Source organism: Nycticebus coucang, chromosome Y, assembly GCF_027406575.1.
Source record: "Nycticebus coucang isolate mNycCou1 chromosome Y, mNycCou1.pri, whole genome shotgun sequence".
NCBI lineage: Eukaryota > Metazoa > Chordata > Mammalia > Primates > Lorisidae > Nycticebus > Nycticebus coucang.
Genome location: NC_069805.1, coordinates 24264063 through 24286605, shown reverse-complemented (window position 1 = coordinate 24286605; position 22543 = coordinate 24264063). Strand labels below are relative to the sequence as shown.

Here is a 22543-nt window from a genome sequence, read left to right as displayed (position 1 = left end):
ATAGTGCCAAAGAAGATGCGATATCTGTGAATTTACCTAACAAAGGATGTGAAAGATCTCTATAAAGAAAAATATGAAACTCTGAGAAAAGAAATAGCTGAAGATATTAACAAATGGAAAAACATACCATGCTCATGGCTGGGAAGAATCAACATTGTTAAAATGTTCATACTACCCAAAGCAATCTACAAATTTAATGCAATCCCTATTAAATCACCATTGCCATACTTTAAAGCACCATTGCCATTTTCCATACTGGAAAAAATAGTACTTCATTTTATATGAAATCAGAAAAAGCCTCAAATAGCAAATACATTACTCAGAAATAAGAACAAATCAGGAGGTATCACATTACCAGACTTCAGGCTATACTATAAATCTATAGTGATGAGAACAGCATAGTACTGGCACAAAAACAGCAGATTTATGGCACAGAATAGAGAACCAAGAGATGAATCCAGTTACTTACCATCATTTGATTTTCGACAAGGCTATTAACAATATTCAGTGGGGGAAAGACTCCCTATTTAACAAATGGTACTGGGTAAACTGGCTGGTGACCTGTAGAAGACTCAAACAGGACCCCCACCTTTCACCATTAACAAATATTGATTCTCACTGGCTAAAAGATTCAACCTTAAGACCTGAAACTATAAAGATCCTTCGAGAGAGTGCAGGAGAAACACTTGAAGAAATTGGCCTGGGAGAATATTTTATGAGGAGGATCCTCTGGGCAATTGAAGCAACACCAAAAATACATTACTGGGATCTGATCAAACTAAAAAGCTTCTGCACAGCCAAGAGCACAGTAAGTAAAGCAAACAGACAACCTTCAGAATGGGAAAAGTTTTTTGGGGTTACGCTTCCAACAAAGGTCTAATAACTAGAATCTACAGAGAACTCAAACTAATCAATAAGCAAAGAATAATCACATTTCTATGTGGGCAAGAGACTTGAACAGAAACTTCTCTGATAACGACCGGGGTTTTGCCGCACCCCCGGCATCAAGCCGTGGCGGGATGGCTCTGTCCGCGTTGTAAAAACTGTGGTAAGGCGGTGAGTGCTCCCCGGAGCGTTGCCCCCGGTCCCCCTGGCCTGCGACAGCAGCGCATAAGTTGCCTAGCATACCTTTTAGTGAACGTAAGAATTCATGAGGTGCGGCATAAAGGCCTGAATAACCTTTACCCTGAAACCTGTTTGAAACTTGTTTGTTGAGTTGAATGGTTAATTGTTGCTTGAATGTCCTCAGAAACTAAGAATAAACATAATGACTTACTAATCCATGACTTCATCTATACAATGGAGACTAAATGTCTCCAAGGGAACACGTTCCCACCATAAAGGTCAGTTAATTGAAACAATGTATCAAGAGAATGCAGGGATGATAAGTTAAGATGTTCCTACCAGATACCCGCTCCCTCCGGTCTCTTATCTCTACCTTATGTCCCTTTGAAACTGTTTCTTTGAAATAAGTTTTCTATGAAATTGCTTTCTCTATAATTTTGTCACTATACACTTAAAACATATACATAATTCACTATCAATTCACTAACAACATAAAAATCATAATCAAATATAAAAATATAAAAATACAAAATGTGAACAAAGCAGTTTTACAAAGAAAGAAGGTTTAAACATAGATAAAGAGAAGTAAAAGAGTAACTGCTGATAAGCAGCAGTCCTTTGTTCCCCCTTACGGGCAGAAACATTGTCTAAGAAAAGACGGTTGACTACTCCCATCTACAAAACTCGATAAGAACTTTGTAAGCATCAGCAAGTCATAAAAATATCTTTTGTAGTTTGTAAGACATTGTCAAAAATGTATAAATACCATGCCTAAAAATCAGTAAAGTACAGCTGCTTTCATCATCACTTGTGGTGTCTAGTAGTCTGTCAATTCACCCTGCGTCGACCTTCCAATCAACCTGAGCCGTTTCGCCCTGAAAGCCCTCGGACTGAGACTCATTCGACTGGCGGTCCGCGGCAGGGTTTGACTTACAAACACATGAAAAATTGCTCATCATCCTTAATCATCAGAGAAATGCAAATCAAAACCACTTTGAGATACCATCTAACTCCAGTCAGAGTAGCCCACATGGCAAAAATCTCAAAACTGCAGATGTTGGCATGGATGCAGAGAGAAGGGAACGCTTCTACACAGCTGGTGAGAATGCAAGCTAATAAGAAAGAAGTTTAGAGAACACTCAAAGAACTAAAAGTAGACCTACTGTTCAATCCTGCAATTCCTCTACTAGGTATATACCCAGAATATCAAAAATTATTTTACAACAAAGACATTTGCACCAGAATGCTTTTTTGCAGCCCAATTCATAATAGCCAAGACATGGAAACAGCTGAAATGCCCATTGACCCATGAATGGACTAACAAACTGTGTTATACATGTACACCATGGAATACTATGCAGCCATAGAAAAGTTGGAGAACTTCTACCTCCCTAGATGGATATAGCTCATAATTAAATGGGCATGTACACATCTTCACATCTTTTGTTTACCTGGATGTAGGTGGAATATATTCTTCTTAGTAAAGTATTTCAAGAATGGAAAAAAAGTATCCAGTGTACTCAACACTACTATGAAATCATTATATGATCACGTACACATCATATGAATGGCAAAACATAACTATAGTCCAGAAAGTAGAAGGGAAGAGGAGAGAGAGGGGAGGGGAGGGAAGATATGGGAGGAGAGGGGTATTTAGGGGGACCTCACCTAATATGCATGATGCAATGGTACATTTCAAAACTATTAAGAAATGAGTATAATTGTGATGGATGTGTTACTTAGCTCAATATAAGCATTTCACATTGTATATTGAAGCAGTACCCTGAACCCCATAAATGCATCAACGTGCGTAGTTACGATTTAATAAGAAAAAGAAAAACATGGAGGCCAGTAACAGAGAACACACATGATCTGCCTTGCCCACTTGACAATACTTTGTGTCCTTTCAAGGTAATGTGACTTTTTTTGCCATTTTAGGTGGGGGCTGGGTTTGAACCCTCCACCTCCAGTATATGGGACCAGCACCCTACTCCTTTGAGCCACAGGCACCGCCCAAGGAAATGTGAGTTTTAATCAAAGAGAACAGAGATGACTAATTCCCTACTTAATAACATGTACACATTCACAGTAATAGAAATTCTAAATGGTTTCCAAGGAAGGCTTCTGCACAAACTATAGTATTCCACAAACAAGCATGATGCCACTGGCCCTGGGTTCCCTACACAGAAAATCTGGGGGCTCAATAAAGGTATTTTTACAGCTAAGCTTTATTTCTATGGCTAATCTTTATTTATTTCTGTGGTATACTTAAAAGAAGGAGGTAGTTAAATTAGCAAGCCCTTTTAGATCCTTATAAATCGCACCCCAGATTTTCTGGAGATGAACCTGAGATAGACCAGCCAGGATAGTATTCTTGGCAGTTGAAGTAATCACTATACAGCCTGTTTGTCTTTGGGGACCCTTACCAAAGAATGGGAGGGCCCTCTAGCTTCCTTAAACTAGAACTCATGAACTTCTAAGAGCATGCTATTCAAATCATGGAATGGATTACCTCCCTAGATGGATATAGCTCATAATTAAATGGGCATGTACAACAGCCATGTTACTGGAGTGAACAGGATCAGACACAACTGGGTTCCACCTGAACAGAAGCACCACAGACAGAGGCAATTGGGTGTGCACAGACAAGGGAAACACCAGGAAGAGAAAAAAAATGCCTGAATGTTCTTAGGAAAAAAAAAAAAAATCATTCTCAGGCTGAGTCCAAACTTTAGCAGCAAATATTTCAAAATCTTTGTTTCTAATATTAAAGTCAATATTTTTTGTTTCAAACAAAATCTCAATAAATGAAGAAACAAACATTTATAACAACAAAAAAAAATAGGTTTTTCATTTACAAAGTTATTACCTCCAATAAGCTCTGAAGTTCTTGTTCCCTTTTATTTAAGCAAGATGCTCAATGTTCAGAAAAACAAATTGTGCTTGTGTTCAGAGACTCACATCTCTGATCAGTCTCTGGACATATTTTTTCCAGGTTGCTACTCAGTTTATCATATTGTTTCACAGACTCTTCAACCAATTTTGTACTTCCTAGGTTAAAATGTCTGAGTTCCTGTGATAAGACATCTGAATCAGCACAAAATTTCTTACTTTGAAAAGTTGTTTGGTTGATTACATCATTAGATTTTCTACAAAAAGAGAATGACATTATTGGAATGGGAAACCAAGACTCAAAGGATATATCTGCCGCTAAATGACCTTTGAAAAGATCATCCTTCCTCATGAAAACTTTCCCAGTCCTCCAGAGTTCATGTTTTGTTTTGTATCTTTTACAGTATTTAATTATACAGTTATTAAAATGAAATTTGTCTACTTGTATTCCTCCTACTAAACTATGTCACTTCGGGGCAGCTCCTACAGCCTCTGGTCTACCCCTGAATTGCCCAATCAGTCCGTGATTCTGTTATGAAGCAGCGTCCCTTGCCTAGCCCTTAAATAAATCATAAACATTATGTTATTTTTAAAAGCCATCTATAATGCTTTCTTGTAATTAAAAGAAAAGCATGCCTGGGTATGACAAATTATAATATAACCCATATAGAACAGTGTGACATAAACTTGATATAAAACTAATACCAGTTAGAATATACACATAAAATTCATTGAATTCCTCCTCTCAGCAAGTTTCTCTTAGCCTTCAAAGCCATCTCACAGGACCACAGAGTTAAACCTTAGTGAATGAAAGTTACCCTCTATTACCACTAAATGGTAAACTTTATAAATAAACCAAGAAAGTAAGCACATTCAAAACCAAACCTACAAAGTGGAAGTGACTGGAAAAGGAAAAGAAATTTAAATGGTAAGCTTCAAGTCTGTCAACATAAATCATTCCTCACAAGGAACTAACAACTTTATGTGAAGATGAGATTTAGTCAAATGTGGTTACCAACCATGACAAATAATGCTAAAGGCAGTTATGTTCAGTGTACACAAAACTCTACCTAGACTCATGAGTGATTTTGAGACAGAGTTCCTAGACCACACTAATAAACACTGACATGGACAATTAATATCAGGAAGACAGGAAAAATGACTTGCATAGCCCTTAAGAAAGTATTTCATACCTCCCTTCCCACTTCAGTTCTTCTCTAGTAAAAGCTATGGAATGGGCTAAAAAATCAACCAGCCTACATACTAGGAATGAAAAAGTAAGAAATACTTTCTAGATTCAAAATCTAAAGAGTTCACAATAGAATATCCTGTACTGGGGCAGTGCCTGTGCCTGGGTAGATAGGGGGCTGGCCCCATATACTGAGGGTAGCAGGTTTGAACCCATCCCTGGCCAACTACAACAGCATTGACAACTGCAACAAAAATAGATGGGTGTTGTGGCAGGTGTCTGTAGTTCCAGCTTCTCAGGAGGCTGAGACAAGAGAATCACTTAAGCCCAAGAGTTTGAGGTTGCTGTGAGCTGTGGCACCACAGCACTCTACAAAGGGGTGACATAGACTCTGTCTCAAAAAAAAAATGTAATAAAGTATACACAAGTTAATGAAAGATACAAAAATGTTCAACTTAAATTAGTAAAGAAAGACTTGGCACCTGTATCTCAGCAGCTAGTGTGCCAGCCAAATACACCAGGGCTGGTGGGCTGGAACCTGGCTTGGGCCTGCCAAACAACAATGACAACTACAACTACAAAAATATAGCCAGGAAAGGCTATGCGCCTGTAGCACAGAAGTTATGGCACCAGCGCCATGCAACGAGGCTAGTGGGTTCAAGCCCAGCCAGGGCCAGCTAAATGACATTGACAACTGCAACAAGAAAATAGCTGGATGCTGCGGTGAGTGCCTGTAGTCCCAGCTACTTGGGAGGCTGAGGCAAGAGAATCTCTTGAGCCCAAGAGTTTGAGGTTGCTGTGAGCTGTGATGCCACAACACTCTACCCAGGGTGACATAGTGAAACTGTTTCAAAAAGAAAAAAAAAGCCAGGCATTGTGGTGGGTGTGTGTAGTCTCTGATACTTGGGAGGGTGAGGCAAGAGAATTGCTTAAGCCCAAGAGTTTGAAGTTGCTGTGAGCTGTGATGGTGTGGCACTCTAGACAGCGATATAGTGAGACTCTGTCTAAAAAAATAATAATAAAATAAATAAATGAGTAAATCAGGAAAGAAAAAAGAGCAAAAAAGAAACAAGCAAATCATGCAGCAAATAGAAAATAGCAAAATGGCAGCTTTTGATATAACTGTATCAGTACTCATTTTAAATATGGTCTAAACAAATCAGTTGAACATTATAGATTGTTAAATCTGATGAAAAAGCAAAATCCAACCATATGCTGTCTACCAAAAACATCTACTAGAAATAGAAAAAGTTAGGCTGAAAGTGGAGATGGACATATATCACATCAATAGCAATCAACGGAAAGCTGGAATACCTGTCTTAATTTCAAACAAAGCAGACTTCAGAATATGATCAATATCAGGAATAATTTTTTTTTTTTTTTTTTTTTTTTGTGGAGAAGAGTCTCACTTTGTTGCCCTTGGTAGAGTGCTATGGCATCCTAGCTCATAGCAACCTCAAATTTCTTGGGATCTCTCCTAGCGGACCAAATAATTTTCAAAGTCCTGACACAGATATCTGGTCCACCAGCAAACGCCCCAGCCGAGCACAGGGCAAACACCCACCCCGGACCAGTGGTCAACATGAGGGGCATGCATACATACACATATACACACATACACACACACACACACCCCTGAGCCAAGGCTCTGTCTCAAAAAAACAAAGAATAAAAAAACAAATAAATAAATAAAATAAAAGGATGGATGGAAAGAAGAATAAATAAATAAATAAGGTGGGGGCAAAAAAACCCCAAGCTGAGTTATCCTCAGGGGAGGGGATGTGGCATGCCTCCCCCCACTTTGGGGGCACACGGTCCACAAGCACCCCCTAGCAGTGGGCTCTCTCTCAGAAGACTGAGAAATTTTCAGTTCCGACACACGTATCTGGTCCCCACAGCGAACGCCCCTACCGAGCGCAGGGCAAACACCGGCCCCACCTCTGGTCGACTGGAAGGGCATACATACATACATACAAACACACATACAAACATACACATAGACACACACACACACACCCCCCTGAGCTGAGGCTCTGTCTCAAAAAAAAATAAGAAATAAGAAAATAAATAACTAAATAAAAGGATGGATGGAAAGAATACATAAGTAAATAAGGTGAGGGCAAAAAAAAAACAAGCTGAGTTATCCTGGGGGAGGGGCAGCAGCGGTCCCCCCCCACCTTTGTGGGTGCACGTCCCACGAGTGCCCCCTAGCTGCAGGATCCCTCCCAGAGGACCAAAAAATTTTCTTTTTTTTTTCTCTTTTTTTTTTTTTTTTTATTAAATCATAGCTGTGTACATTAAGTTGATCACGGGGCATCATACACTAGCTTCATAAACCGTTTGACACATTTTCATCACACTGGTTGACGTAGCCTTCCTGGCGTTTTTTTAGTTATTGTGCTTTCAAAGTGGGAACACTGATACCTGGTGGACCCACGAACACCCCGACTGAGTGCAGGGCAAACACCCGCCCGGGACCACTGGTCGACAGAGGGGCATGCATACATACATACATACACACATACACAAATACACACACACAAACACAAACACACACACACCCCTGAGCTGAGGCTCTGTCTCAAAAAACTAAAGAATAAATAAATAAAATAAAAGGACTGAAAGAAGAATAAATAAATAAGGGGGGGGACAAAAAAACCCCAAGCTGAGCTATCCCCCGGGGAGGAAACATGGCGTTCCACCCTCACCCCCCACTTTGAGGGCGCACAGCCCGCGAGAGTCCCATAGCGGCAGGATCTCTCCCAGCGGACCGAGAAATTTCAATGTCGCACACAGGTATCTGGTCCACCCGATAACGCCCCAACCCAGCGCAGGGCAAACACCGGCCCTGGACCTCTGGTCGACCCGAAGGGCATGCAAACATACATACACACACACACACACACACACACACACCGCTGAGCTGAGGCTCTGTCTCAAAAAAAATAAAGAAAAAATAATAACTAACTAAATAAAATAAATAAAAGGATGGATGGAAAGAAGAATAAATAAATAAATAAGGGTGGTGGGGAACCCCAAGCTGAGCTATCCTCGGGGTAGGGGACACGGCTTGCCTCCCTGCTTTATGGGTGCACACCCGTGAATGCCCCCTAGCAACAGGATCTCTTCTAGCGGACCGAAAAATTGAGACACAGATATCGAAAAAGTCCCGACACAGATATCTGGTGGACCCACGAATGCCCCCGACAAAGTGCAGGGCAAACACCCGCCCCGGACCACTGGTCGACACAAGGGGCATGCATACATACATACATACATACATGTATTTTGTTGTGTATACATTTTATTATGTACATATATTTTCATTATATATATTTATTACATATACACAAATAATTATAGATTAATCATTTTATTTGTGCCCTTAAGAAAATAAAAATGGCAAATATAAATGATTATTAATACTCTAAAAGTATTGTTTTACTTCATGAGTTTTTTTTTTCTTTTAATTGAACTTCTTATCCATCCTTTCAATCCATTTATTCTCCAAACATAACCTGGTAACCCCTGGGTAGCAGACATATACTATTGCCTTTCAGGCAATGTTTACCTGACCAGCCCAAGAAAGTTGAGAGGTTTAAAATTGTTGCATTAGGACTTGATCTCAAGTGAAGTTTTTCCTCCCTTCTATCAAGCATAGATAAAAAGGTTCCTTTTATAAAAGCAGAAAAAGCATTTCTAAAGTTAAAAACTTCTTTTAAAAGAACTTTAAGTGGGCGGTGCCTGTGGCTCAAAGCGGTAGGGCACCTGCCCCATATGCCGGAGATGGTGGGTTCAAACCCAGCCCTGGCCAAAAACTGCAAAAAAAAAAGAACTTTAAGTGACCTTTGAAATTTTATAACAGTCTTAATTACTAATACTAATCATTGGAAATAATCTCATTTATATGTTGATCAGTCTAAGCACTAATGAGCCGCACTTTCCATTTGAATCCTGCATTTCCTTTGCTTTAAAGATTTTTGAAATCAGGGCGGCGCCTGTGGCTCAAAGGGATAGGGCGCCAGTCCCATATGCTGGAGGTGGTGGGTTCAAACCCAGCCTCGGCCAAAAACCACACACAAAAAAAAAGTTCTATGATTTTGGGCGGCGCCTGTGGCTCAATCAGTAGGGCACCGGCCCCATATACCGAGGGTGGCGGGTTCAAACCCGGCCCTGGCCAAACTGCAACCAAAAAATAGCTGGGCGTTGTGGTGGGCGCCTGTAGTCCCAGCTGCTCGGGAGGCTGAGGCAAGAGAATCGCTTAAGCCCAGGAGTTGGAGGTTGCTGTGAGCTATGTGAGGCCACGGCACTCTACCGAGGGCCATAAAGTGAGACTCTGTCTCTACAAAAAAAAAAAAAAAAAAAAAAAAAAAAAGATTTTTGAAATCAAAGTGAGAATTAACTTTCTTTTGAAAATTCATTGTTGTTATTTCAGCCTTCTTTTTTGTCATAGTACTTTTAAAAACTAAAATTTCTTTAAATGTCATCATATGAAAATAAAGGCTAGAGACCTGTGTGTGCCAAATCTTACTCACTATAAGCTACCATGGAGTATGCCATGCCCCATTATCTTAGGTTCAATAACACAATTTTTAAAAAGCTGCCAATTATAGTTATAGTCATGAATTATAAGTGACATTCCTAAGTCAGAGATGTTAAAATGCCAAAAAATTAACATCTTAGAAGCATTGAAATACAGTTGTATTTTTAATCTCTAAAACATACCACAAAGTAGATATGATTGTATTATTTTACTTAATCAAAATGTCATCTTTCTTAGCAGTCACAGTAATAGTTATAATATCCAACAATTACTGAGCTGTTATTTCTGCCAGGAACTATTCAAAATATGCAGCATCACAATGGTATCCTGTGAAGTGCACTTACTATTTTTATATCCATTTTATTGACAATAAATTGAGGCACAGAAAAGCTAAGCCAAAGTGTGTCTCAAGCTGAAGTTGAACTGAATCCAAAGGCCAATGTCTTTGGATTCCAATAGGCTGTTCTTTTGTTACACAGTGAGTGCTTATTAATATTGTTCTATCTTCACAAGAAAATTAAAGATTTGTCCTGAAAACAGGAATACATACAACTTAATGCTTACAATTACATGAATAATTACATGTTTTGAGTTAGTGTACTACAATTTTTAAAAGAGTTCTCAATTTCATAGGAGTGCTTTGCAAGTGGCTTATTCAAAAGGTTTTGCCAGGGTGGCCACTGTGTTGGTTGACAAGAACTGTGATCTGAACATCAGAGATGCTGAAGAGAGGACACCTCTGATAAAGGTATGTAGCTGGCAAAAATTTCAGCATGAGATGGATTTGATTTAAACCCATAGAGTAAAAATAAATTTATCTCATTTGAATATAACTAATAAGTGAAATCTGTGAAAGGTTTATATTGAATTCCTAGAATTTATAATCTATTTCTTGGTCTAATACTGACAAGTCATGTAATGTGGGAGTGAGCAGTGTCACTGTCCTCCTAGAACATGGCACCAATCCCAATATTGCTGATATCCACAGTAACTGTGCTCTCCAGTACGCTGCCTACAGAGACAATGTAAAAATTGCAGCAAAACTCCTTGAATATGGTGCCAATGTGGAAATAATGAACAAGGTATAGATCAACTGACTTTATTTTCAAAATATTGGAAATGCATTTGTTTTAACATTGACATATGTAAGGGTTCAATTTTCCAAGTTTGGAAAGTTAAGCATTCCCTAAATTAACATATTTTGAAATAGCTCAATTGTCTAAGGTTTCTGTTGAAATATTGATACTTTCAAAGAAGGATGAGAGAGTACAGCTTCTTTTATGTATTTGTGGTAAATATTTGTGATAACACTGAATTTGTTGAAGGTTAAATTATTTTTTTCAATTTTTTTCCATTCTGTTGTTTTTTCTATTATTGTAAAACAACACAGAAAAGTCAATTTATCCTAGAAATAGGCTTTATCTTAAAACTTTGACAATAGAAATGTATTTTACAAGAAATGGAAATCTTTCTATTGACAAGTTCCTTAAAAAGTAATTTCTAAGAACATGATTTGCCTCACATAAGCAATGGCTAAAGAGGAAAATGGGGAAAGGGGAAAGGAGGCGGAGAAACATGCAGGCCAGTTTAAAAAACTACATAACTGCAGGAGTTGCCTATGGCTCAAAGAAGTAGTGTGCCGGCCCCATATGCCAGAGGGTGGCGGGTTCAAGCCCAGACCCAGCCAAAAACTGCAAAAAAAAAAAAAAAAAAAGCTACATAACTGCGAGAAATAACAAGAAGAGGTTTTTTTGCGAATTCTCCCCCCACTTTTTAATATTGAAACCTGAATCTCGGGCGGCGCCTGTGGCTCAGTGAGTAGGGCGCCAGCCCCATATACCGAGGGTGGTGGGTTCAAACCCAGCCCCGGCCAAACTGCAACAAAAAAATAGCCGGGCGTTGTGGCAGGTGCCTGTAGTCCCAGCTGCTCCGGAGGCTGAAGCAAGAGAATCACATAGCCCAAGAGCTGGAAGTTGCTGTGAGCCGTGTGACGCCATGGCACTCTACCGAGGGCAGTAAAGTGAGACTCTGTCTCTACAAAAAAAAAAAAAATAATAAGGCTGCACCTGTGGCTCAGTCGGTAAGGTGCCGGCCCCATATACCGAGGGTGGTGGGTTCAAACCCCGCCCCTGCCAAACTTCAACAACAGCAACAAAAAAAATAGCTGGGCGTTGTGGCGGGCGCCTGTAGTCCCAGCTACTTGGGAGTCTGAGGCAAGAGAATCACTTAAGCCCAGTAGTTGGAGGTTGCTGTGAGCTGTGTGATGCCATGGCACTCTACCTAGGGCCATAAAGTGAAACTCTGTCTCTACAAAAAAAAAAAAACAAAAACAAAAACAGAATCTCTTTATTTTAAGGGATAATAATTGTCAGTTTGAGAGTTAGTGAGAGGTAGACTTGCCTAGGCATGAATTTTAGGAGAACTCTGAGGAAACCAGATTGACAATAAGTATGATGAAGTAGGAAAGAAGGAAGAACAGATAATTAACTGATTATTCTAATCTGGCCAAAGCAGCCACTTAGGTAAGAGTCTAAACTCTGCTCTCAAGACTAGAATCTCTTGATGGGAAGGTGGGAGAGAAGGACCTTTTAAGTAGCAAAATCAAGTTGCATGTTGAGTTCACTAGTCCCTGTTCTCCCCTTCCCTAGAAACATTAAATGGAATTTCAGTAATGACTCCACCTCTTATTCCTTCTTCTTTTTGGCCAAATCTGTGAGTGGTAACAGAAATAGTCCATGTAGGTAGACAATGAGACAAAAGTGGTTGTCTACTCCCTTAATTCTCCTCTAGAATTGTGCAACACCATGAACTGGAGAAATGTAAAAGAATAATTTACAAGTCTAGGCTCTGTGCTGAAGATTTTGATTTAATAAATCTAATAAAGTCCAGTCACATATATTTAAAAATATTTTGGCACATACAGTGGCATGTGCTTATGGTCCAAGTTCATGGGAGGCTGAGGTAGGAAGGATCACTCAATCCCAGGAGTTGTTTTTTTTGTTGTTGTTGTTGTTTTTTGAGACAGTCTCACTATATCCCCCTCCGTAGAGTGCTGTGGTGTCACAGCTCATAGCAACCTCCAAATCTTGGGCTTAAGGGATTCTCTTGTCTCCTCCTCCGAAGTAGATGGGACTACAGGCACCTGCCGCAATGCTGGGCTATTTTTTTGTTGTAGTTGTCATTGTTGTTTGGCAGGCCTTGGCTGGGTTCAAACCTGCCAGCTCAGGTATATATCTCTGGTGCACTAGCCGCTGGCCTACAGGTGCCAAGCCAATTCCAGGAGTTCTTGACACTTTCTCCGACCCTGTCTCTAAGAACAACACAATTTCTTCAAGACTCCAATACACTAAACACTTAAGTGTAATTATGAATTCATATATATCAAAAAAGTAGTAAATTTCTGGAGGCACTACTTCTCCATCAAATCTCTGCTTTCCAGTAATATTAGACTGATGTTTATGATGTCTCCTAGTGCGTAAGAAGGTAAAAGGAATATTATTTTTAATATCTGTTAGCTTACAGAGCAACTTCTTTTCACTTTGAACCATCAATCATTCACTGTTATTAAGAGGGGTTTTAGAAATTGACTTTCTAAACTCTAATAAGTAGTCTTTCAATAATTACAGACTGACCATTTTAGTATTTCCTCTTTGTTAGCATTCAGATGATTAAGTCAACAAATGTTTATTACAAGTAGAGTTTTCTCAATCAGAATAGTAGCAAATCATTTACCATTTTTTAAGTTGAAGCTGTAATATGAACTATCTTAGCACATCTGTTAGGGTCTGTTAGGGTCATAGAGCTTCAGTATAATCAGGATGGCAGTTTGAAACACTGAAAACCTTGAAGTTAGTAAGAATACATATAGGAATTTTTTAATAATTCATTTTCAATAGTCCTAGGAACTAGTTATTCATTTGGTTAACAATCTGGGGGAATTCACTATTAATACAAATAGACGGTAACTGAATACATATTGGAAAACTTTCCAAGAATTCAATATTAATACAAATAGACGGTAACTGAATACATATTGGAAAACTTTCAAAGTGGATATTATGAATTTTTAATAGCAATTTTTATTCCATATTGGGGCCTGATTTTTTTTTTTTGTAGAACTTATCATGCTAAAGAAAGGGAAGATTTTACATACGAATACTTGCTTCATTCATAACCATTTGGAAATACATGTATATCATCTATAAAAACACTCAGTCTATAGTTCAGTTATGACCATAGATAGGTTTAATATCCTTCCATACAATGAATCAACATGTACTAGGAAACAGGCAAAACTCTGGACTTCAGGCTTCACTTATGGAATCATCAAATCTTGTGTCAGGCTTTTCTTGAGGAGTCTCTAGGAGTCCCTTGAGCCCATCTTACTGTTCGGTAGGCGGTGCCGAGGTTGGCTCTTGATAGAAGGCATAGGCTTTCCAGTTTGCTACTGCAACAACCAAGGTACTTTGCTTACTCTGGTCACATACTGTGCCTCCACAAGTACTTAAATGTGTGACTTCTGTTTTATAGTATTTGTTGATAAAACTTTCAAGGTTTTCAAGATAGATTATATTTGTCTAGTATGCAACCTATACTTTGTATTAGTCCCTTAAGATGGGGTCAGATCTTAGAACTTAGAAAATGGCTTTTAAAAACCCTTTGTCTTTGCATCTACCAAATAGCTGTCTTCCTGTTAGAACACCTATAAGTCTTTTTAAGTTAAGCATGGTTGTAGTTGGATAGATTATCCATATTGCAGATGACATATGTTTCTCCTCAGCACCATCCCTTAAAAATGGCAAATGATTTAGTGCCTTTACTTAGGCTGTAAATAATTCATGTAGGTCAGTATTAGAATTTCTATTGAGAAACCATTATATTTCTGCTTTATATTTTGCCTAAAATAAACATAATTTAAAGAGAAAATAGAAAAAAAACGGATTAGAAAGGTAAATATGCATTAGGTGTCCAGAACCATTTTCATTGAGAATAAAATTTCTTTGTGAGCTTTCTAACAGCTGAGATAAAAATTGATCATCTTTTTTTTTTTTTCTGATATAGAATCTCAGTATGTCACCCTTGGTAGAGTGCTGTGCTGTCACAGCTCACAGCAACCTCAAACACTTGGGCTTAAGTAATTCTCTTGCCTCAGCCTTCCAAGTAAAAAATTGATAATCTTATAACAAGAGACATCCCATGGGCCATTTAATAATAAGCAAGCAAAGTTCATTTGAAGCCTAGCTTTTCTTCACTCAGAACACCTTAGGAAACCATTTGAAGCAGGAGTGACAGATGAATTGTCATCTGGGGTCTTGTCACCATCGATAGAAGAGAGTCCCGTGAGTTGGTATCACCTGGTGAAATACTCCCTCTTTGTTGGAAAGCTTTCAACCCTGTATCGCTGAAACTCTAATTTCTCCAATGTTATTGTTTTCCCAAAAAATGTATTGCCAAAGAGGGATTAGGCAAATTCAAGATATTGCTCTAATATTGGACATATAATGCAAATTTTGGTAATATTTCTTATGCATAGATGATCATGAAAACTTTGTGTTGGGGTACATACTTCTTGTAGGTATTCTTTGAAATCCAGTGTAAGAAATGTTGCTCTAGGGGTAATAATTTAGATCATTAACTCAATAAAAATAGTGAAATGTTTACTACTATAACTTAGGCTAGGGGGATATAGAGATATTAATAATAGATACTGCCTCTGCCCACAAGAAGCTCTTGGTTTAGATGAAAAAAGGCAAAATAATTACAATATACAATGGTATAAAAAAAAAAAGCAAAGATTCTTGAAAGCATTAAATGTCTGAATTGAGTTTTGGAGGTAACCTAAGTTGATGTGATGAGGCAGATGAGAGGTGTTTCCAATGGAAGGAGTGGCACATTGGAAAGCACAGAGTACTGAGAAGGAAGGGGCTACTTTTTATTTATTTTCTATATTATGTGTAAAACTTTAGGACCTTGTATAAGGTTTTCCACTTATAAAAGTGTGTAATTTTGTCAAGTATTGTATTAATTGTTTTTGCTGTATTGCAGAAAGACACCACACCACTCTTCTTTGCTCTGAAGGAAACCCATTCAGATGTGGTGGAAATTTTAATTAAGAATAAAGTGAATATACATTTAGTTGATGAATATCAAAGTTATACGAGTTAGTTCTTTTTTTTTAAACCGGATTGGTGTTCTAGAGTGGTAATAGTCACTCTCCTCAGAAATGTTAAATAAGTAAGAATATCATCTCATAATTATTGAGATATAGTGAAAAATATCAACACAGATCTTCAGTTAGATAGAAAAGCAGTTATTTTGACTGGGCAATATGAAGGACAGTATACAGAAGGATTTATCTTTTCCTTCAATATTGACTGATATTTGTTTGTAATTTGGTGTTTTGGTGATATATTAGCTGACAGGCTTTAGTTAGTTTTATGAAATTTGGACTTAAACTTGTAGTTTAGTTTATGACTTAATATGAACTTCTTCACTCTTTCATAGTATTTTTCAACCTCTGTTGCTTATATAGTTTTCCTTTAGAATGTTGTGTTTCCCATAAGTAGGAGCTGGGATTCATTTGTCTTTGGAATGACTCAGTGAGTCTTTGCTTTAAGTTGTTTTCTTTAAAGAATATTGACGTTAGATTATCCTTAAGTGACTATTAATTGCTATTACCAGATCCTGTGGCTTCATCAGCTTTTTTCTATTTTCACTTCTAGTGTAGTTTGATATTTTAGTTTTAATTGGCATGGGCAGAGGGAAGAAAGCTTTAACTAGATAAACTTTTCCTTGAATAAGATAAGCCATAGGTGGGTCATAAAGGGGAAAAAAAGAGAGGCTTTAGGTTCCCCGAAGCCTGGGTTGCATTCCTGGCTTTCCCACTTGCTAGGTGTCATCTTAGGAACATAATTTATCACCAGATGTGTTTTCTTTTTTTTTTTTTTTACACTTTTATTTTTTATTTTATTGGAAAGAGGAATATTGAATAAGTAACATATTCATTGTTTTATTTTTTTTTATATATATTTTTTTTATTAAATCATAGCTGTGTACATCAATATGACCATGGGGCACCATACACTTGTTTAAATCAAATCGTTCCAAAAGACATACAGTGAAAAATATTTCCCTCTCACCACTGTTTTCTTTCTTTTTTTTTTTTTTTATTAAATCATAGCTGTGTACATTGATATGATCATGGGGCATCATTCACTAGCTTCACAGAACGTTTGACACACTTTCATCACACTGGTTAACATAGCCGTCCTGGCATTCTCTCAGTTACTGTGCCAAGACACTTACATTCCACATTTAGGAAGTTTCACATATACCATTGTAAGATGCACCGCTGGTGTAATCCCACCAATTCCCTTCCCTCTACCCACCTCTCCCCTACCTCCCCTCCCTTTCCCCCTTCCGCCTATTCTTAGGTTGTAACTGGGTTATAGCTTTCATGTGAAAACCCTAAATTAATTTCATAGTAGGGCTGAATACATTGGGTACTTTTTCTTCCATTCTTGAGATACTTTACTAAGAAGAATATGTTCCAGCTCCATCCATGTAAACATGAAAGAGGTAAAGTCTCCATCTTTCTTTAAGGCTGCATAATATTCCATGGTGGACATATACCACAATTTATCAATCCATTCATGGATCAATGAGCACTTGGGCTTTTTCCATGACTTAGCAATTATGAATAGGGCTGCAATAAAGATTCTGGTACAAATATCTTTGTTATGATGTGATTTTTGGTCTTCTGGGTATATGCCCAGTAGAGGGATTACAGGATTGAATGGCAGATCTATTTTTAGATCTCTAAGTGTTCTCCATATCTCTTTCGAAAGGAATGTATTAATTTGCATTCCCACCAGCAGTGCAAAAATGTTCCCTTTTCTCCACATCCACGCCAACATCTCTGGTCTTGGGATTTTGTGATATAGGCTAGTCTCACTGGAGTTAGATGATATCTCAAAGTAGTTTTGATTTTCATTTCTCTGATGATTAAAGATGATGAGCATTTTTTCATATGTCTGAAGGCCGTGTGCCTGTCTTCTTCAGAGAAGTTTCTCTTCACATCCCTTGCCCAGCCTGCGATGGGATCCCTTGTTCTATACTTGCTAATGCGTTTGAGTTCTCTGGATTCTGGTTATTAAACCTTTGTTGGAGACATAACCTGCAAATATCTTTTCCCATTCTTAGGGCTGTTTGCTTCCTTTCCTTACTGTGTTCTTGGCTGTGCAGAAGCTTTTTAGTTTGATCAAGTCCCAGGAGTGTATTTTTGAAGTTGCTTCGATTGCCCGGAGGGTCCTCCTCATAATATACTCGCCCAGACCCATTTCATCAAGGGTTTTCCCTGCACTCTCCTCTAGTATTTTTATAGTTTCATGTCTTAAGTTTAAATCTTTAATCCAATGAGAGTCTATCTTAGTTAATGGTGATAGATGTGGGTCCAGTTTCAGTCTTCTGCAGGTTGCCAGCCAGTTCACCCAGCACCATTTGTTAAATAGGGAATCTTTTCCCTACTGAATGTTTTTAATTGGCTTGTCAAAGATTAAATAATGGTAAGTAGCTGGATTCATCTCTTGGTTCTCTATTCTGTTCCAAACATCTACTTCTCTGTTTTTGTGCCAATACCACTCTGTTTTGATCACTATCGATTTATAGTATAGTCTGAGGTCTGGTAACATAATTCCTCCTGCTTTGTTTTTATTTCTGAGTAATGTCCTGGCTATTCGAGGTTTTTTCTGATTCCATATAAATTGAAGTATTGTTTTTTCAAGATCTTTAATGTATGACAGTGGAGCTTTAATAGGGATTGCATTGAAATTATATATTGCTTTGGGTAGTATGGACATTTTAACAATGTTGATTCTTCCCAGCCATGAGCATGGTATGTTTTTCCATTTGTTAATATTTTCAGCTATTCCTTTTCTTAGAGTTTCATAGTTCTCTTTATAGAGATCTTTTACGTCCTTTGTTAGATAAATTCCCAAATATTTCATCTTCTTTGGCACTACTATGAATGGGATAGAGTCCTTAACTGTTTTCTCAACTTGACTATTGTTGGTATATATAAAGGCTACCGATTTATGAATGTTGGTTTTGTAACCTGAGACACTGCTGTATTCCTTGATCACTTCTAAGAGTTTTGTAGTAGAGTTTCTAGTGTTTTCCAGATATACTATCATATCATCTGCGAAGAGTGAACGTTTGATCTTTTCTGACCCTATATGGATACCCTTGATCGCCTTTTCTTCCCTAATTGCGGTGGCTAAAACTTCCATTACAATGTTAAAAAGCAATGAAGACAATGGGCAGCCTTGTCTGGTTCCTGATCTGAGTGGAAATGATTCCAATTTCACTCCATTCAATATCCTATTGGCTGTAGGTTTGCTGTAGATGGTCTCTATCAGTTTAAGAAATGTCCCTTCTATACCGATTTTCTTAAGTGTTCTGATCATGAAGGGATGCTGGATATTATCAAAAGCTTTTTCTGCATCCATTGAGAGAATCATATGGTCTTTGTTTTTTAATTTGTTTATATGCTGGATTACATTTATAGATTTACGTATATTGAACCGGCCTTGAGACACTGGGATAAAACCGACTTGCTCATGAGGAAAAATTTGTTGGATGTGTTGCTGGATTCTGTTTGTTAGGATCTTGTTAAATATTTTTGCATCTATATTCATTAGTGATATCGGTCTATAATTTTCTTTTCTTGTTGGGTCTTTTCCTGGTTTGGGGATCAGGGTGATGTTTGCTTCATAGAACGTGTTGGGTACTTCCTTTTTTTTCTACTTTTTGGAACAGGTTGAGTAATATAAGTACTAATTCCTCTTTAAATCTTTGGTAGAATTCTGATGTGAAACCATCTGGTCCCAGGCTTTTTTTTTAGGGAGGTTTTGTATGGTTGATGCTATTTCCGAACTTGATATGGGCCTGTTCAATATTTCTACTTGATTCTGGCTAAGTCTTGGAAGGTGACGTGCTTCCAAGTATCGGTCAATTTCCTGCAGATTTTCATATTTCTGAGAATAAATTTTCTTGTAATATTCATTAAGGATTTTTTGGATTTCTGAAGTGTCTGCTGTTAGTTCGTCTTTGTCATTTCTGATTGATGAGATTAGAGATTTTACTCTTTTTTTCCTGATTAGGTTGTCCAAAGGTTTATCTAGTTTATTGACCTTTTCGAAAAAACAGCTTTTTGATTTATTGATCTCTTGTATTATTCTTTGGTTTTCAATTTCATTTAATTTTGCTCTAATTTTGGTTGTTTCTTTTCTTCTACTGGGTTTGGGGTTGGAATGTTCTTCCTTTTCCAGTTGGTTGAGATGTCCCATTAAGTTGTTAAATTCCTCTCTTTCCATTCTCTTCAGGACGGCTTGCAGTGCTATAAATTTCCCTCTTAAAACTGCCTTTGCAGTGTCCCAGAGGTTCTGATAGTTCATGTCTTCATTGTTGTTCTGTTCCAAAAAATTGGCGATTTCTTTCTTAATCTCATCTCTGACCCAGCTATCATTCAGCATAAGGTTATTTAACTTCCATGTTTTTGTATGAGTATGCATATTCCTGTTGTTACTCAGCCCAAGTTTTATTCCATGGTGGTCCGAGAAGATGCATGGAATAATTTCTATTCCTTTAAATTTACTGAGGTTAGACTTGTGACCTAAGATGTGATTGTTTTTGGAGTAAGTTCCAAGGGCTGATGAGAAGTATGTGTATTCAGTTTTGTTGGGATGAAATTTTCTGTAAATGTCTGCTAAATCCAAATGTTGGATGGTTGGGTTTAAATCTAAGATTCTTTGCTCAGCTTCTTGTTGGAGTATCAATCCAACACTGCCAAAGGAGTGTTGAAATCTCCGACTATTATGGAGCTGGAGGAAATCAAGTTGCTCATGTCTGTTAGAGTTTCTCTTATAAATTGAGGTGCATTCTGGTTGGGTGTATAGATATAAATAATTGAGATCTCATCATATTGAGTATTACCCTTAACAAATATGAAGTGACCATTCTTGTCCTTCCTTACTTTTGTTGGTTTAAATCCTATTGTACCTACAAATAAAATTGCAACACCTGCTTTTTTCTGATTTCCATTTACCTGAAATATGATGACCATCCTTTCACCCTGAGTCTGTATTTGTCTTTTAAGTTAAGATGTGACTCTTGTATGCAACAGATATCTGGCCTGAGTTTTTGTATCCAGTCAGCTAACCTATGCCTCTTTAGAGGACAGTTTAAGCTGTTCACATTAATGGAGAATATTGATAACTCTGGTGAAGATTTGGGTATCGAGTTTTTCAAAAGTCCAGTGGGCATTTTTAATCCTTTCGCCAGTGTGGAAATTGGAGTTTGATCCGAAGTTTCTGAATGAGTTTACTTTTGTGTTATACGATTGGGTTGGTCATTATGGAGGATAGGTCTGAGAATATCCTGAAGAGCTGGTTTGGTTATGGCAAATTTCTTCAACATATGAATGTCATTAAAGTATTCAATTTCTCCATCATTAATGAAACTCAGTTTAGCTGGAGACAAGATCTGGGGTTGAAAGTTATTTTGCTTTAGGAGATTAAAAGTCGGTGACCACCCTCTTCTGGCTTGAAAAGTTTCAGCAGAGAGATCTGCAGTCGTTCTAGCATTCTTCCCTTTGAAGGTAATGGTTTTCTTTCTCCAGGCAGCTTTGAGAATTTTCTCCTTCATATTAACTTTGGTGAAGTTAATTATGATATGCCTGGGGGATGTCTTATTGGGGTTGAGTCATGCTGGGGTTCTGAAGCTGTCTGCTATCTGAATTTCAGAATCTCTATGCATGTTTGGAAAATTTTCTTTCATAATTTCATGCAGAAGGGCCTCTGTGCCCAGCGAGGACACTTCATCTGTTTCTGGAACTCCAGTGATTTGGAGTTCCAGACCTTCTTCGAATTATCCCAGAGCTCTAGGAGAGAATGATCCATTTTTGCTCTCCATTTCTCTTTCTCTTTGAGAGTTTGAGAGTGTTCAAAGGCTTTATCTTCAATGTCAGAAATCCTTTCTTCTGCTTGTTCCATTCTGTTGCTGAGGAATTCTACTGTATTTTTCATATATTTGAGGGCTGCAAATTCTTGCTTCAGTGTGTCTAAGTCTTTGGTGGTTTTGTCTTTAAATTCGTTAAATTCTTGAGACAACTTTTGAATTTCTCTTCGAATTCCTAATTCCACTTTATTAATGTTGTCTGCAATCCAAATTCTGAATTCGATTTCTGGCATCTCAGCCAGTTTATGAATAGGATCTTCAATCACATCTGCCATATCTTTCCTTGGTGGGGGTTGATCTATTCTGGTTACTCATGTTACCAGAGTTTTTCCATTGATTCTGCCCCATGGTTGTTTTACTCCCTGCGATTTTTTTTCCCCTGGGGCTTTGTCGAGGGCCTGAGAAACTTAGGCCTGACTGGTGTGATGGGGCTAAGTGGTTCTGTCTTGTTTTCAGCTGGTTTCTGTTCCACCCTAGTGAAACAGATACTCTGGATTGAAGTCTCAGCTGTGGAGAAATATCGTCAATTAAGTCACCCCACTCCCCACAGGGAAACAATTGGAAAAGAAAAATCAAACCTTCCTACCACCCAGGGCACCACCTGATGTGTCCTCAGGTGATTGGTTCAGTTCAAAAGGTCCAAATCAATTGTCTCAGTCTGCACCTGTCTTGGGTGAGAGAGTTTAAGAGGTCTCTGGGAACTGGATCACAGGGGTCTGGTGACTATTCTGGTGTCACTTGCTCCAGTGCTGTGTGGAGTCAGGATGAGCCACCCAGCCAATAGATCAGTCTGGGAAGGTTGCTGCCACCTTCCCCACCTTGCATTACTGTCACACCCA

The 22543-nt window shown here is 38.2% G+C and overlaps 1 long non-coding RNA gene across 1 annotated transcript in view; it reads left to right on the top strand.

Moving 5' to 3' along the window:
- Positions 1 to 2753: 2753 nt before the first annotated feature.
- The window catches only part of LOC128579000 (uncharacterized), a 38560-nt gene continuing 18770 nt past the window's right edge, over positions 2754 to 22543 (top strand). The window contains exons 1-2 of the long non-coding RNA XR_008378023.1: positions 2754 to 3088; positions 10323 to 10437. This is a non-coding gene — a long non-coding RNA (uncharacterized LOC128579000). The remainder of the gene's footprint in view (positions 3089 to 10322; positions 10438 to 22543) is intronic.